Source organism: Barbus barbus, assembly GCF_936440315.1.
Source record: "Barbus barbus genome assembly, chromosome: 16".
In the NCBI taxonomy this organism is placed as follows: Eukaryota; Metazoa; Chordata; class Actinopteri; order Cypriniformes; family Cyprinidae; genus Barbus; species Barbus barbus.
The window spans coordinates 12,739,005-12,756,155 of record NC_136744.1 but is presented as its reverse complement, the minus strand read 5'-3'; positions in this window follow the sequence as shown (position 1 = coordinate 12,756,155).

Below are 17,151 nucleotides of genomic sequence, written 5' to 3'. Positions count from 1 at the left end.
ATGGAATTAATTTATTTTTGTATGAACCCTTTGAATGTATTTTTAGAAAATCGTCTGCATAAAGAGTATGGTCAGACTAACTATAGTGAGCCATTTTAACCCTAATTAGGCTAGATGTTAGGTTTATGATTTTACGAAACGGTACAGTTTTCATGAACAAAATAAAATGCTTTAAAAAAAATATTTGTAATTAAAATAAATAATAGACTAAGCACAATTGTTTAAAACTTCAGAGAAGCATGTCGAGATGTAGGCTACATCGATTTAGCCTAATATTTTAATAATAATAATAATAAAATAGACCATAGGAATTCGACGTGGTTAAATTGGATTTTTGTAGGCTACATCATGTTGTCATTTACTCAGGTGGGGTTGTTTTGTCAATCTTGCAGGTGCTAAATGACACTATATAACCATTGAGGCTCTGTCATAACGACCCGGGGCAACCCAACAATAATTCATAAAGGCTGGCAATATGTCACTTTGCATTTAAGAGGAGGAGTTTTCCATTAGAGGTTTTAAATAGGCAGAAAGTGAAACACGGATCTGCGCCTAGTAAGACAACCCAAACTGGAGCAAATCGTCAACATGGGCAAATTATTAGCGCCTCAGTTGAGCTACTGCTGAAAGGGCAGACCCATTCATGAATTTTGCTCAGTCTCTTCGTCCATTCCTCCTTAGTCATTCATGCTATATTATGATTCATTTAAGAGATGTTAGAAAAATAAGACTCAGGTTTTTTTTCACTTTAATTTATTCTAATTATAGGATTTCAATAGTCTTATAATTTGTGTATCTGATTGATTTGTGGATTAGGACACTTTTTATCCACTTTTTATTTTTTAAATATTTTCCCCTCCACCATATTATCACTGTACTTTGGATGCATATATAGCTTACTGTAGACGTGCTGAACTTTAAACATGTTCGAGGGCAGAAATTAAAAAAATGCATTCTACATTACTTTGAATGTAGAATTACTCATTCTTTCATAATAATACACTACATAACATTTTAATAAAATACAGCGATAAAGATTGCATTTTGTTTATTTGTGTTTTATTATTATTCGACTCACTTGTGCACATTTAAGCGACTTTAAGTGAACACAGTGCTTAATAATGCAAAAATGCTGCCTGTGCTTCCCTACTGTCTAAACTGCTGTGTTTAACATAAGCCTTTTCTCGTCCTTCATTTGACAGGGAGTCAAGTGACTGAAAAATTACACGACTGAAACCAGCATATTTAAATGGGACAAGCCCTGCTATTGTAGCTTGACGTGTTTTTGTTCCTGTTATCGAGAATGACAGTAATTGTTGCTCGAGAATGATAAATAACAATTGCATTTTGTTTTGTTCACATCAGGTGTTTTTTTTTTTTTTGGACACTGCCTAAACTGCTGTGTTTAACAAAAGCCATAATACACGTTTGAATGTATTAGTTTATGTATTGCTATTTGATTGATACAGGTTCTCATGTTATATTCCCATGTTTTGATCGTTTCGTCATCGATGAATACAGGCTTGTTAAATAATAAATCTAAAAACATTGACTTAGTGTGTCTGCATGACCTGTGCTGACCCACAAAAGTTCTCATTTGTAAAGGTTACCAGGAAGTCCTTTGGTAAACATGTCGTATTAAAAGTGCTTATCTCTGATATCAACTTACTGTAATTCAACTCGGAAAAAAAAGACTTAGGCCTACGCGTAAATGCAACCAATGCAAATTATTTATTACTGATTGCCCTGCCCTGGGACAATTCTTTGACATTTGTAATAAAATGCTTAACTTTTCATTTAATTTTAGCAGTTTAAATATTAATTACTTACCCTCTCAGAAGTTTAAGTCAAGGAGGTAAATACTGAGATGTTTAGGCTTACTTGGCATTAACTTGGCAGTGACTGAAAGTGTAGCATCTAGAACTTGTTATTCATGGATGAAAAGCATCTGTCGAATATGATTTCTGTCTAAAGAAGAGTTTGACCACAGCGATCAATAGAGGACGTCTGGATTGCAATGTGCTACATCGCTGTGACAGGTACAAGGCGCTACTTTGAGGAGACGCTCCAAACATCAACAGGTAGATCTAGGCCCAACGAAAAGCTAAAGGCAAATTCAAAAAATAAGAACACCAAGTGATTCAGGATGAAGCAAGGGGTCACGGTGGGGTGGGGGTATTGTAGTAGGCCTATGCATGTATCACATAACACTGTTGTTTTACGTATTGTAAACTAACTTTGATCAAGGAAAATGTGAACTTTCTTGATCACACATATTGCAGAACTGATGTTTTTAAACGGTATATTACCGTCAGGAAGTTACAAACAAAGAACTGGCGTTTTGGTCTATTCCTCACGACAGCTTGACGTATTTTTACTCGTTGTACCTAGATATAAGACAAATCAACAAGGAAAACAAAAAGGCAATTTCTGGTCTAGTTGTTTACTTTTCAAATTTATATTATTCACAACAGATGCTACAAATTTCCTTTCTGTTTCAATTAATGTTAGCCTATTTGAAGAGGTTTTGTAAAATTACAGAATTTTGCTATGTTTGTCATTGTATTGACCGACCAAAAAAAAAAAACTTCATAAAAGTTACACATTTCGTTAAATAGGCTTATTTAGGCTAATTTTAGATTTTACGTGAATATATGATGAAGCAAAGCTTGCGAGAAGGTCTCCGCCAGGGGTTTATATTCACACAAATAAGACACTGATTAGACAGTGTCTTCAATTCACAATGAATTATTTCCTTTGGGAAACTGTCCATGACACCCAATGATAGTGTTTCTCTCGTGTTTAATTAGCAATCACTTAAACTTTCAAAGTTGTTGTTTATTAGAGTTGACTAGAAAAAAAAACTGTTGTTCTGGCGAAATACTGAAAGACAGATGTAAATAGATGCAAATCTAGCTTCTAAAACATTGTTTTATAACGCCTGTGTAAGGTACTTGATCACAATTTTTTTCTTCTTTTTTTCACAATTTTTTTCTTGATCACAAATTAACGCACATGCATTTTTTATTAGATCACTTAACTAAATTATTAGCAGATACTCAAGCAGATGTCAAAACGTCTTAAAAATGTTTTTGAGTGAGTGAGCCTAGTGCGCGACGAATTATCCCGTGCCCAAATGAAAAATGAATGACTGACAGCTGTAACCTGTAGCCTGCCCTCGGTCTTTGAATAGTTGTGATGGTCATCACATCCACCGGTGAAGCGTCTCAGACTATTTTCTCAAATACGAGTTTGTTATTGATTTATGACCTCTTATTCCCTGATATGGATTAAGAAATACAAAGGGACAACCAAACCCCAAATCATCTAAATAATTCTCTACGTTTTTGGATTTCAAATAACAGCAACCTTAAATAAGGTTGTATAAATGTGTTTCTGGTTTAGTTTTGGTCATGTAGTGCAAGGGTTCTCAGATTGTTTGCTGTCAACGAGACAACTATGCGCGCGCACTCAGACAAGGTGAATCCAAAGGCAAAATGTCACGCAGAGGTAATGGGAAGTTATTGGGAGGCTGTCCTACCATATTGTCCTGCAGGTCTGTGGTTCACGACGGGGTTAAAGAAACTGTTGATATCTTTGTTTGCTCTCTCCGCAAATCCCTTTCCTTCCTAAAAGAGGATGTGACCTGCCCAGCAGCGCTGCGCTCACCGGCTCGCACCCCTGTTTGTTTTTATAGGTTTACAACATTGACCAAAACAGGAACACAAATAATATTGCGACGTCATAAACTGCACGGTTTGGTCTTGTCTTTGTGAAAGCAAACACCCGTCCTCGAACTAAAGTGAGTTCTTTGTCTTTGGCTATTTTTGTCTGCAATAACCCAGAAAATCCTTCTGCCTGTTTCCGAGTAACCTGCTATCGTGGGGGTGGGGGGGTATTTGCTCAGTCTCTCCATCAGTATTTAACCTTATTTATCAATAACCCTTTCATATGAAAGTAAATGTGTTTTAAAACGATTGGGTTGTGATAATGTATAATAATGGACTACTCATTTAAAACAATAAAATGTTACATTTCAAATCGTCTATTGTTGTTGTTGTTATATGTTACTGTAAAAATTGACTTCATTTCACAAGTATATTTCATGATCTTATGGAATTATGCTGTGTGATCAGTTGCATACATGTTCTCCTTTCCTTACTCAGTAAAAACCATTCTCTACATTGCAGTAGCTACATTGCATGTCGTCTTTGAATGCTATGGTTCATATTACTGAGGAGCTTGCAGTATTTGACCAATCAGAACAATAACATTGTTTGTCAGCATGTCACTACTAGGATGACTGAGCTGTTAGCAGTGTGTGAGTGTGAGAGTGTATGTGAGAGTGACTCTGAGTGAAGTGACAGATAAAGAGACAGATGGGAGAGAAAAATATTATGTCCTCTGTATTCCAGAACATGACTTGAGGCTCTTAGCACTTTTTGTGTGTGTGTGTGTGCGTGTGTTTGGATGTGTTGATATTGCCTCCATTAGCCTCATTAGATCTGTTTAGCAGCAGAGCATCACAAACAAGCTGAACATCATTAGAGCTCACATCTCTCTCACTCTCTCTCTTTCCCACTTTTCCATTCTCCTTGTCTCTCTAAGTACTGCTATCAGGTGGTGTAACGTAAGGCAACCTGAAAATCCTAATACTATTTTGCAACTTATGTTATACTGCTATGCAAATCAAGACACTGTTTTTATTAAGAACACTTTGGGATAAAAATATTATTACACTACTGCAAGGAGTATTTTATTTTTCAAGAAAGTGATAGTATTTAATTTAATTTAAACATTTTTATTTCAAATAAATGTTGTTCCTTAAACTTTTTGTTCATCATAGACTCCTGAAAAAAAAGAAACACTTCCATACTTTCTACACTTATTAAACAGCACAACCATTTTCAACTAGTAATTATAAGAATAATTGTTTCTTGAGCACCAAATCCTCATATTGATTTGAAAACAGACTTATTAGCTGCTGAAAATTCATTAATGTCATTAAAGAAAAAAATCTGTATGATAAATAAAACAGAAAAGAGATTTAAATATTTAAAAAATATTTTTTCAACATTACTATTTATGAAAGTATTTTTGATCAACTAAATGCAACCTTGGTGAGTGTAAGAGACTTATGTTTTTTTTAAAAACATAAAAAAAACTTACAGACCCCAAACCTTTAAATGATCCAATCTGAATGAACCATTGCTATCTACCCAGGTCAGAGTGTCCCTTAGAAACCCTGTTAAGGTCCAAGACTGTGTGTTTATTGTACAACTGTTCGACAGAGGACAAAAAACATACAACAATGGCATTTTTTTAATAATGGTTCTTTTTGGTTTTTCAGAGGGTGGTAACTTTTTACACACTTTTGTAATAGAATAGATCTTTCAGAATTAAAACAGTGAAATATTAACATTCAAGCCTGTGATACTGAAATTCTAGTACCTGAGCTGTAAATAAATGAGGCTGGAATGTGCTACATGACTCCACTGGACAAATGTGAACAATAACAAAATGTAGTGCTGTGTAATCCTGTATCTAAAGTATAAATCCTAAATGAAATTCCATAAAAGGATTAGTAGAGTGTCACAGAGGAGCCGGTAAAGAGTACCAAAGGTAATTTGTAACCTTAGCAACTACTGGAAATGGGGATTATCACAGCCATGTGGGCCGCCTTTGTGGATTGGGCCAGAGTGAAGTTGCCCAGGCTACAACCCGGATTCCTAAATCATCATAAAGAGTCACAGACAGATTTATAAATTCTAATTTATATAGAGGAATTCATTCTAGATACCATCACACCTATTTATTTTAAAATAACCTTTACTGACATTTAAAAAAAAAAAGGTAACTAAACTGTACGGTTTAAATGTGTTGTTTATAAATTAAGGAAGATCTGTACCAGGCTGATAAGCATTTTCAGGGTTTCAGCCCTTTTTTTCTTTCTGCCGCCTTTTAAAAATGAAATGACACAGAATGACGTCTGTTTTATTGTTGAACGTCCTTAAAACCAGAGCTGATCTAGTAACTGGATTTAACTGGGTTTTACCAAGCTGTTATCCAAAGCTTCAGTTCAAAGCAAGAAACTCACAGTCTAACGTTTAATCATGGAGGCATTATCCAGCAAGTTTAACCACTTTCTTGTTGGGACTTCTCAAATGTCTTATTGCTTAATCATGTGGAAGTGACAACAGCCAAACCCTCTCTATCTCTCTCTCTTCTCTCACTCTCTCTGTCATTATATTTTCATTTCTTTGTAAGTTTGGGGAAGCTATTAAAGCAACAGTAAAAGGCTTCACAAATGACATTTGCTGACATTCAAGGAAGTGCATTTATCAGCCAAGTACAGTTCACCTTGGTGAATGAAATCCATTTGTGCCAGTGTCTGCCTGGTGGCCTCTCTTTCTCTCATTTGCTCTTTCTTTCTCTCCCTTTCTCTCTCTCTTTCGCTCTCTAAATTGATGCCCAGCGAATGGGGAAATGGCGAGGTGGCACACGGTGCGGCAGCTGCTCTCAAATGTCACGCTGGAAAATCTTTAATGGGCTAAGTGTAGCCTTTCCGGCCCCAACTTGTCAGGTAATCAGAAATCTCTGTGACTCCTCTCCCTCCTCTCTCCTCCTCCCACATTTCCAAGCTCCCCAGGGCCACATCCCAACATTAATTACACATTATTCTGTTCGGAACTCCACTGCCGTGAAACAGATAGACTGCTTTTAAAAGTCAAGACACTGGAGGAAAAATCTTCACTGCTTGGTTATACATTTATTATCTACAGGGAAGCTTATGGTATTCTTCGCTTGTTTCAAAGACTTGTGCCATAACTGTGAAGGAATTCAACATAATGGTTACAGGAAAAGAGGACAGTATTTCTTCAACTTATGCACATAAGACAATACAATTCTTGAGAAAGGATTTCTGATTTATTGACATCTTTTTTTTTTCTTTTCTTTTTTATTGCGGTTATATGTGTAGCTTGTCAATTTAATCTGTTATGGGATTTATGATTGTATAATCACTGGATACAAACAATAAACAAGAGTATTTTCTGCATTACTATTGTTGATGTGATCTTTATGAGAATATTTATCACTATTTAAAAAAAAAAAAGAGATTGTTTTCACAAAGTGCAAGACACTATTTAAACCCCATCTAGTTCATTTTGTGTTTTGGCCCATCTGCACTCAAAGATGTTTAGCCTTTCATGTTTTGAGTATGATTGTGACATTTCATGTTGAATGCAACAAATGTAGTATAAATTTATTTTAACGTCATTTATCGAAAACTTTTCAGCTAAATAAAGAATAGCCTACCTTTTAATATTTTTTTCCATAAATCCACAAAAATGCCTCTACTCCAAGTCGTACAGCTGTATATAGTGATAGTGTAAACGAAGTTAGCCTAGCATTAGAATATTAGCATATAAGCTACTGTTGTATGAAGGTGATTAAAATGCTAATGCAGGAGCAGCCACCGCTCTTCAGGATGCTTTGTCCTGCTCAATAGCGAGGTCAGAACAGGCGATGTACAGACACGTCAAGTCATTGTTGAAAGAGCTAGAGAGAAGTGGCTTCCATTGCTTAGCCACCAAACCATCGGCCCCATTCAACAGAGTTAATAACTTATTGTGAGGAAAACTTGCAGCACCGATGTATGATAACCTTTATATATGTAAGAGGACAATATAGGACAGTGTTGAAGTAAGTGATATACAGTTGTTTATTAATCTTTCTTTAACTTCATATTCAGTTCCATTCTTACCTTAATACGCAAAACTGTGAGGTGCATTTTCAAGTTTCTCGGATAGTCTCTCCATTGAAGATCAGAACATGTAATCATAAGGACATAGCTTGAAAACAGAGGCTTCTGAATAGAACTGACCTTTTGTGTCAGAAAGCTTTCCACAGTAATAACTCTATTTCCAGCACATTCAGGTACAAGATGGCTGATTAAGTTTCTCCTAAAGGCTGTCTGGGTGTAGGTCCCAGAGTTGTGACTCTTATTCTCAACCTCAAGGTGGTGCTGATGGGGAGAAAGGTGGTACTGTAGTGTGAGTACTGTAAATATGCACAGAGAGAGTATAAGAATTTGAGAGTGCAGACACGCATATAATGTATTGCTGGAGAGATGCACAGCACAACACAGACGCTCTCACGTTGAGGGATCAAAAAACGTGAAGAGGTTGTTGTCAATGTCACTAGGGCTGTGTAACACACACACGCACCCACCTACACAAAAGACACAACTGCTGTCACAGAGGGAGTGGACAGGCTATTTGGATACGTGCAAGCTACTCTCAGCAGTGGATCTCCACACATCTCCACTGGCAGCCTGTCTGAAAAGTGCTTTTCCGTGTTGGAAAAAAAATAAGTATGATTTTTTTCCCTTTCAATAAACTCCCTTGACAAGAGCTGCTGCTGACAGAGCACTGTGTCTGAAAATCTCTTGCTGTTATGATATCATGCCATGAAAATAAACTGCCATGGAGTCACTGCCTTATCAGTGCACACCTCTGAATAAACCATGTGCCTGGGACAAAGCACAATCTGCATTACAGAACAGTGTAATCGTTGGGCATTATCATTACTGTGAACTCTGTGCTACTTTTAAATGCTTTTTTTTAATCATAACTAATTAATTTAATACCACACAAAAGCACCATGCCTGCAAAAGAGCATGGAGAACAGCAGCGAGATAAGATTTCTATGAAATAATTTGCGTTAATAGTGTCAGTGACTGTAGCACTTCACTGCCATCAAGGCTGCCTTGCTTTAAACGAAAGGACATGCAGTAATAATTATTCTTTAATTTTACTTCAAGGAGCACATAATTAATTCCTCATCTTGAACTTCGAGGGAAAAACGGAATTAATTTAGAACCATGCAAGATAATGTGAAATCCCCTACTATGGTCTGATGTAGGGCAGCAGGGCTGTTGATGTAGGGCTTGCCGTCCTGCTGTTCCAAAGCAGATGTTGCAACAGCAACATTGTGGAATTATCATTTCTATTTCACTTCAGGAGTACTTGATGGGGTCAAAAATATATACTGGGTCATCTCTCATCTGTTAATGCATTGGCTGGGGCATAGATAATTAGGACAATTTAAAAAATAAATTGCACTATGATGCAGACATGTCACGTCTTGTTTACTATATAAACTATATATAGGTCACTATGGAATAAATATTTTTGTAATGATTTTAAAAGAAGTTTCTTATGCTCACCAGTCACCAATGCATTTATTTGATCAAAAAATATAAATAAAATAAAAACAGTGAAAAGTGTAAAACAAAGTAAAATATTAATACAACTTAAAGGAACGTTTTTTATTTTAATGTATGTTAAAATGTAAATTTTAATGATCCTTAAAAATCATTCTAATATGCTGATTTGGTGCTCAATTATGATCAATTATTGTTAGTGCTCAGTTAAATAATATAGTTCTTATTATCAATGTTAAAGAATGTTTGAAGAATGCAGTTTTTGTGGAAACGTTTTGTAAGAAAAAATAATTTTTTGTAAGCAAAACGTTATGCCCCCCCCCCCCCCCCCCCCCCCAGGATTCTTTAATAGACTAAAGTTCAAAAAGGTTTTCAAAAACATTTATTTGAACAGCATTTACTTGAAATAAAAATCGTTTGTAACATTATAAATGTCTTTACTGTCACTTTTGAACAACTTAGTGTATCTTCACTGAATAAAAGTATTTCTTTTTTTTTTTCTTTTCTTTTAAAATCTAAATTTACTCCAAACGTTTAGGTTTTCAAAAATATATTAAGCAGCAAAAACTGTTTTCACCATTAATAAAAATCAGCAAAATCAGTATATAAGAATGAATTCGGAAGGATCATGTGACATGTAATATTGAAGTAAAGGCTCGCCATAACAGTTTTGCCATTACAGGAATACATGAAAAAATATTTACATTTCAAAATATATTGAAATAGAAAACAGTTCTTTTAAATTGTACTGTATTTTGATCAAATGAAATCAGCCTTGGTGATCTCATTTTGACCTTTTTGAAAAACAAAAAAGGAAAAAAATAAAACGGCAAGTGCTGGAAAAGTCCCGTACTGGGATATCCTGACTTTCTCACGCACAACTGATAGGCTGCAGATAAATTATAGTGTAAAGACAGTGAAACAAGAATGAATGCTGTCAGTTGTAATACAACACCAAGATCAAAGGTTTACCAGGGTAACAGTCAGTACAAATCTTCATTATTGCCTTAAAAGATAATGATGATGAAGATGCAGGTGTTTAAAAAAACAATAACACCTTCATTGTCTCCTGATTCTGTTGGCGATTTTGTTACACATCAGATAACTTGTGAATCGGTCATGACAACAGCTTATTGACCCCTGCAATGTTAAGTATGCAAATTACATGTGAATTATGAGCATAAATGGCATTTGAAAATCTTCTTGTATGACACAGAAGAACACTTTGTGCTTAATCTGACTTGGAATGCGAGGTGTTAGAAATGACAGCACACACACACACACCCATACACACAGTGAAATCACATACAAGTTCCCAGGGCATATTAACTGCACAGTTTCCTGCAATAGCTGTCAATCTGAATCATAAACCAAGTCCAGACGGGCCGTGTGCATGTGTGTGTTTACAAAAGTTGATCTGAGCCTGTGCACGAATTTGAGTGCCAAGTTTGTGAGGGTTTCACCGATATTTTGACATGCACAGGGGACCTGGATCTAAGAAATCGGAGAAGCCTTGTGTTTGTGCATGCGTGTGCACCCTGAATAGGAAGCCGACATGCCTGGGCAAAGGAATTGAGTTTTCTGCTTTTAGAATCTCTGAACACACAAAGGCTAAGGATTGAGTTTCATCAGTCTCCAGTTTACACAGACACTAATGAGCAGGCATGAAATTGGCCGCTGCGATTACCTTCTAAACCCATAGCCTGTTGGAGCAAGGCCTGAGGGTCTGCCTGGAGCCTGACTGCCATCGAACTTCATCTCAACGAGACATTAGCAATATGGATGATAATCTGACAGCCTGACACTTTAGTTAAGATCAACAAGAAGGTGGAAGAATCAGCTTTAAAGCCCTCTGTAACATGATAAACATTTCTATCGGCATGTAAGCGGCATTTTTCTATCATTTTCTCCGCTAATGATGGTTATGTCGTCGAGCGCGCATTGATGCCCACAGGCCGATTGTGTAAATGAAACAGAAAACGTACAAATTACATTGTCAATTCAAATTTGAGCAGGCAATGCCGCGTGTTCAGTGCACCGGCCCGCGGCCCCTCTGGTTATCTGTGACAGAACAACATGTCGTAGGCCTGCTGGAGGAAAAAAGCGACAGGCAGCAGCAGCAGCTCCTCGAGTAGGCTACACCTGAGAGGAGACGCGCTACGACATGAAAAATTCATCGTCTCTGCTTGGTAAATCACTGGGCTGTTTTAATTTACGTAGAAAAGAGGCCGTGTCGAAGGCCAGTTGCTGTTCTAATTAAACTGATACAACTCTCAGAATTGGAGCGCTCGTCAACGGCGGTATCCGCGGCGACTGTCATCACCCGCCTCACGCATCTTCAGACTATTTGAAAATCAATTATCTCAACAAACCAGCTGTAAGGACTGCGTGCCAGCCACTTATTCCTGAAGTGAATAACTTATTTGAAATTCATTACGGTATGGAGGGAAGGAAGTCTCGGGTATTTCTTTCCTTATTTCTTTCCACTATTTATTGGCACTCTTAAACAATAGGCTACACAATCTCATTTTCATGTTCTCTTAACCTCCATGACTATTACATGATTTCACCCAGCTCACCTCAGTCATCGCCTCTGTCTGCAGATTGTGGTGGAGTAACCTCACCGGCTCTTTTCATTTATTTATTACATGCAAATCAAAGCACTCTTGGAGGTGCTCTCCCGTTTTGCATAAATATTGATGGGTATGGTGCAGCCTGTGTGTTTGTTTGTGCCGGGGGGAAGGCGCCGACGGGGCCGAACACCGGGCTGCTCAAAACATTATCTTTGCACCGTCAGATTGACCTAGCGTAAGAACCCGCTGCACATTTTGATGACATCCATTTTTGTCACCTCTTTTGCAGGGTAGATGACAGGCTGGGATGAGCTTCAAACAGCGGCGTGTATATGTGTATGTATGTAACAGGCCTGTGGAGTGTTTGTGTGTCAAGGACGTTAGCGGGGTGGACAGCTGATGGACACCGGTGTGGAGGAGATGTGATAGTGAGTTGATGCAATGTCACTCGCACTCAGATCTAACCTGAGCGCTCCCTCCCAGGCGCTCCCGTGCCTCGGTTCCTCCCTCTGCAACTGCTTTCTCCCTATCACACTCCATTCCACACCCCCTTGCTATATCTCTGTCTCTCACGATGTTCGTTCCTAGCCTTGCTTTCCTTAAGCCCTTCACACAGGATCAGGTCGCAGGCATGAAGGGGGGGGGCAAGAGAAAACGAGAGAGAGCCTGAGAGCACTTTATCAGCAAGTCTGCTCGATGGGGTTGTCAGCCGTGAGTCAAGAAGGGTCACCGTGGTGACAGGAGGTGTCACTTCCCTGCATCGCCGCCTTTTGTGCCACCAGCTGCAGTCTTGAGCACGCTTTTCACAGACCTGACTGGAGCTGTGCGCACAACATGTGTGTGTGCAGCGTGTGATCGAGATACTACTGCTTTTCCGTTTATTCCTCTGCCGGTGAAGTGAGGCTTTGCTGTAAAGGTAGTGTGCATAGCAATAGTGTTCAACAGTTCTTGTAGACTGAAGGTTACGGTATATCACATGACCTAAGACTAAGCGTACACACTCATTTATAGAAAGCATTTCATTTATATATTGATCAATGACTAGATCTTATGCATTTCTTCAGCCTGCAGTGCGTAGGTGATGGCAGCAAGCCTTTTCAGAAAATAACGGCTATGTAGCAGAATGAAGCGAACTATTGAGCTGAGCTACTGTGAGATTTCATTTTAAATTTCTTTTATTTTCATTTTGTCAGTTTAGTTTTGTTTTCTTTAGTTGCCTCTCTATTTTAAGTTTTAGTTTAGTTTTAGTTTTTTCAGAGTTTTATACAGTAGTTTTTTAAATACTTTTTCTATTTTAGGGCTGCCAGAGCTCTATAATATATATTATAATATATCATATCAAAAACTAAAACAAATTAATTTGTGGCTGTTTAGTTAGTTAGTATATTTAGTTAGTTTTGGATCCATGAAAGCCTAATTTATTTTTAATTCAGTAAATGAAAATGTTTCATTTGTTTTTTCATTAATGGGATACCCTAGTGAAAAATAAATATACTTAAATGTATTTGGAATGCATTTGTTTCAGGCTAAGTATACTACAAATACATTTACCTATTTATGTACTTAATAAAAATACCCTGCAGTTGTACTTTTGGTATGCTAAACTGGTAACAACTACTTAATGCACTTTAATTGTGCAGAAGTAGTGCTGAAGTACGACTAAAGATATACTGAAGCAGAAGGAAAATGGGGTCAAATTGCCTTTCAGCCACCGTAATCTTCAAATCGTTGGGAAATGACCTCAGGAGTGAGCGCTAGCAATTTGTTTCTATTCTATTAGTAGTGGGATGAGAAGGCCACTTGAATTACTTAATTTCAGAATTTGACGAACACACAGACATGCTATGCACCATGTGTGCTCAGCACCACTGAAAGGCAGTTGTTTACATGCAAAAAGAGAATGGGAGCTGCAATCGATGGCCAGGCCATTACAAGATATGCTTAAATGTGGCAGAAACGTTTTAGCAATTTGCCAGTGTCCAGATTCTGCAGAAGGAATTATTTGATCAATATCATTGCTGGCTAATAGACAAGAGTAAATTATATGATCAATGCCACTGCCCTGTGTGTGCAGGACAGTGATATACCTTTGTACACACTTTGTCCTTGTGCATGCTTGTGCATGTATGTGGCCAGTGCTTGTATTTATTATTTCTTTAATATTGTGGCCTAAATATACATTAGAGGCTATATTTGTACTGTACAGGCCATGTTGTATAGAATTTGTTCACTATTAATGCTATTTCCATGACTACATTCCAAATCATCAGCTAAACCCTAAATATTAAGCTCTACATTGTAAATAATAATAATAATAATAAAAATAGGGCACAATGTACTGTATCAATACGAAATAATTTTTCATATGTATTTAAAAAAATAATTAAATACCCCCCCATTTGAAGATTAGTATTGTAGTATTAGACCCAACTGACCTTCATTGTATGGACAAACACAGAAACATTCTTCATAATATCAAAATATATTTTTTAAGAAAGTCACACATGTTTGGAAAGACATGAGGGTGAGTAAATTATGTCAGAATATTTATTAACTGCTGTTTACTGTACTAATTTACTGTATAATCTTTGATATTACAATTAATGTCTTCCATTACTACATTCAGTAACAAGGAACTCATCATCTTAACTCTAAATACTAAGTTCTGGACAAACTTGAGAAATGTTATGATAGCGTATTAACTTTCCCCTGATCTAAAATGATATGTGTTTATGTGTCTCGCCCGTGGTTAGATACACAGGAGTATGTTTGGTTATCTGAGATGACATGTTAGGGACCCAGAATTTGCCAAAACAAACGCAATGATGCAACTCTGTCTGAAGTGCGCACAGCGCTTCGAGACATCACTCTCCTGCAATGAGTGATCCTGTTTTGCTCTGTCTTCAGGACAGAGGGAACGCTGAGGTCTTTTCATTAGATGATGCCATCATTTCTTGCTTTTTTTGAGTTAGATTTATTTTTCTGATTGTTCACTTCTCATATTCATCAAATGACAAAGTATGGTGTGCTTCCTAATGCTAAGCAAGTGAGCCGAGAGAGAGGAGGGAGCGAGGTCGCTGGAGGGAGGGTGCGAGTGGGAGAGTGACACAAAGAGAGCTTGTCATACTTGCTTAAGGATGAAATATTAAGTGTGCAGCCAGGTTGTAATTTTCTCCAGCAAGTGCAGAAAGGGTGTGGGGGAGGAATCACACCATGACTTTCCCTTTTATTCTCCAAGCTGCATATTACTATTTAAACAGCATTATTTTAATTGCAGGTGCAATAAAACCAGAGCTGTTTAAAATCCGGTGTTTTACTTCTAATACACCGAATAATTAATCGAGAAACACTGTTTCTAAACAAAGGACATTCTCCAATAAAAAGTGAGCTTTACCTGTGAAATGAGTTGCATTTTATAGAAATCTTTGTCAAAATCTGAATAAATGTAATCTGAAACGTCAGTAAAACCATGTAATCAGTTAATTGACGAAGTTAATTTTATTATTAATCTGTATATTTTACTTTTTTGATTAATGTGTATGTTTATGCACTTTAGACAAACTCTTGAATAATGTGCTTCATGCAGTTTACTTCATTGCTTACTGGAGTGGACTCAGTATCTGTGTGTGCTTGCATTTGTGTGTGTGTGTGTGTGTGTGTGTGTGTGTGCGTGATATTCTACCTTTCCTGGCAGGAGTGTGTGTGGAACTTTTTCCTGATGTGATAAAGAGGGACAGGTGAGGGTTTCATCTCGCTTTCACTAAGTCAGGTCGCTGGCTCATCTCACTGTCTGCGTCTCTCTCACTGTTCTGGGAATATACCCTTTTCTGACCCCCTTTTGTCATCCTCAAAACATACACACACACACGTTTTTCTGTCATATTGGGTATTTTTACTCCTATATATACTGAGGTAATAACATTTTATGTTTCATATTTGTAAGGACATTCATGAGAACATGAGCACATACATACAAACAAACAAACACACTCAAGCTGTCAGACAGTAGAGGAATATTCAATCTCTGAACTATGCTTGATTGTTTCTGCACATATTAGAAATCAATAAAACCGCTACACTTAGGGCAATTATGTATTTTTTTTTTTTGCATTTTTTTCTCAACATAATTTGTGTAATAATTTATATCAATCATTTTCACACAATAAATGATATGTCTGCTTCACTTTTTGCTTAGATTATTATCATTTTAAACATAATATTTCTATTTTTAAAGATGGATTTTCATGTTTTAGGTTTGAAAGTCTGGATCTGGGATAGACAAAAATAAATAATAAAGGCATGACAAAAAAATATAAATGAATTTTAATATGCCCTTCTTATAACATTTTATAAAATCAAATATTTTAACTAAAAAGATCTTTAAAAAAATTGTCCAATTTTACAGTTTCAGTGTTATTTTCTTGTAAGTTGTTTCATATAAAACTAATACAAAACTTGTATTAGTTTTATTACTGTATTTTTATTTTATTACTGTAGTTTTATTACTTGTATTACTGTATGTGCTGAAATGCACATACTAAACTAAAACAAAATTATCAAGGATTCTCAATTAATTACATAAAAGGCAACCTGACTTGCTCAAGACAGTCAGCCTTTGCCATTTCTTTACATTTAAGAAATACAACACAGCTAACTCTAGGTGTGTTTTAGACATGTTTTATAAGGTGTTATTTATGAGATTATGCATTGGCCTGATTCTGTGTATGCCATGCAAATGATACCTGGCTGTAGAGATTTGTTTCATGATGATGATTATTGTAAGACAATCAAACATGATCCTTTCTTTGTAATCTTGTTTTACGGTAGATTCATCAAAATGATTTGTGTCTTATTCAATCCAGGAGCAATGCTGTCATAAGTTCATGACACATCTTATATTATTGCACTAGAGAACCTTTATGTGCAGTGAATAGAAAAGAAAATTACAGTAAAATATTGCAGTCCATTTTCCAGGTCAAGCTGTATGATGCAAAATGTTTGTGTGTTGGATCTCTAAAGGGGATGATGAAGGAGTGAGCCAGACCAATGGGAGAGTTAACAGGATGAGTAGGGTTAAGGGTGTGTGTGTGTGTGTGTGTGTGTGGTTCAGCTTAGCACTACTGATTAAATCAACTTCATTTCTCATTCAGTGCAGAGCTATAGGTTATCCTCATCCATCATTGAGGCTGATAATCACAACACAGGATGGAGGATGAAGACAGGACATTTGTACATGAAAATTAAACCATTCACTCATAAGAGATTTTTTTTTCTGAAGAGTGGAATCATGTCTGTGAGTCTAACATCATTCAAGCATTATAATCACTCGATTTCCCCAACACTACCATTAAT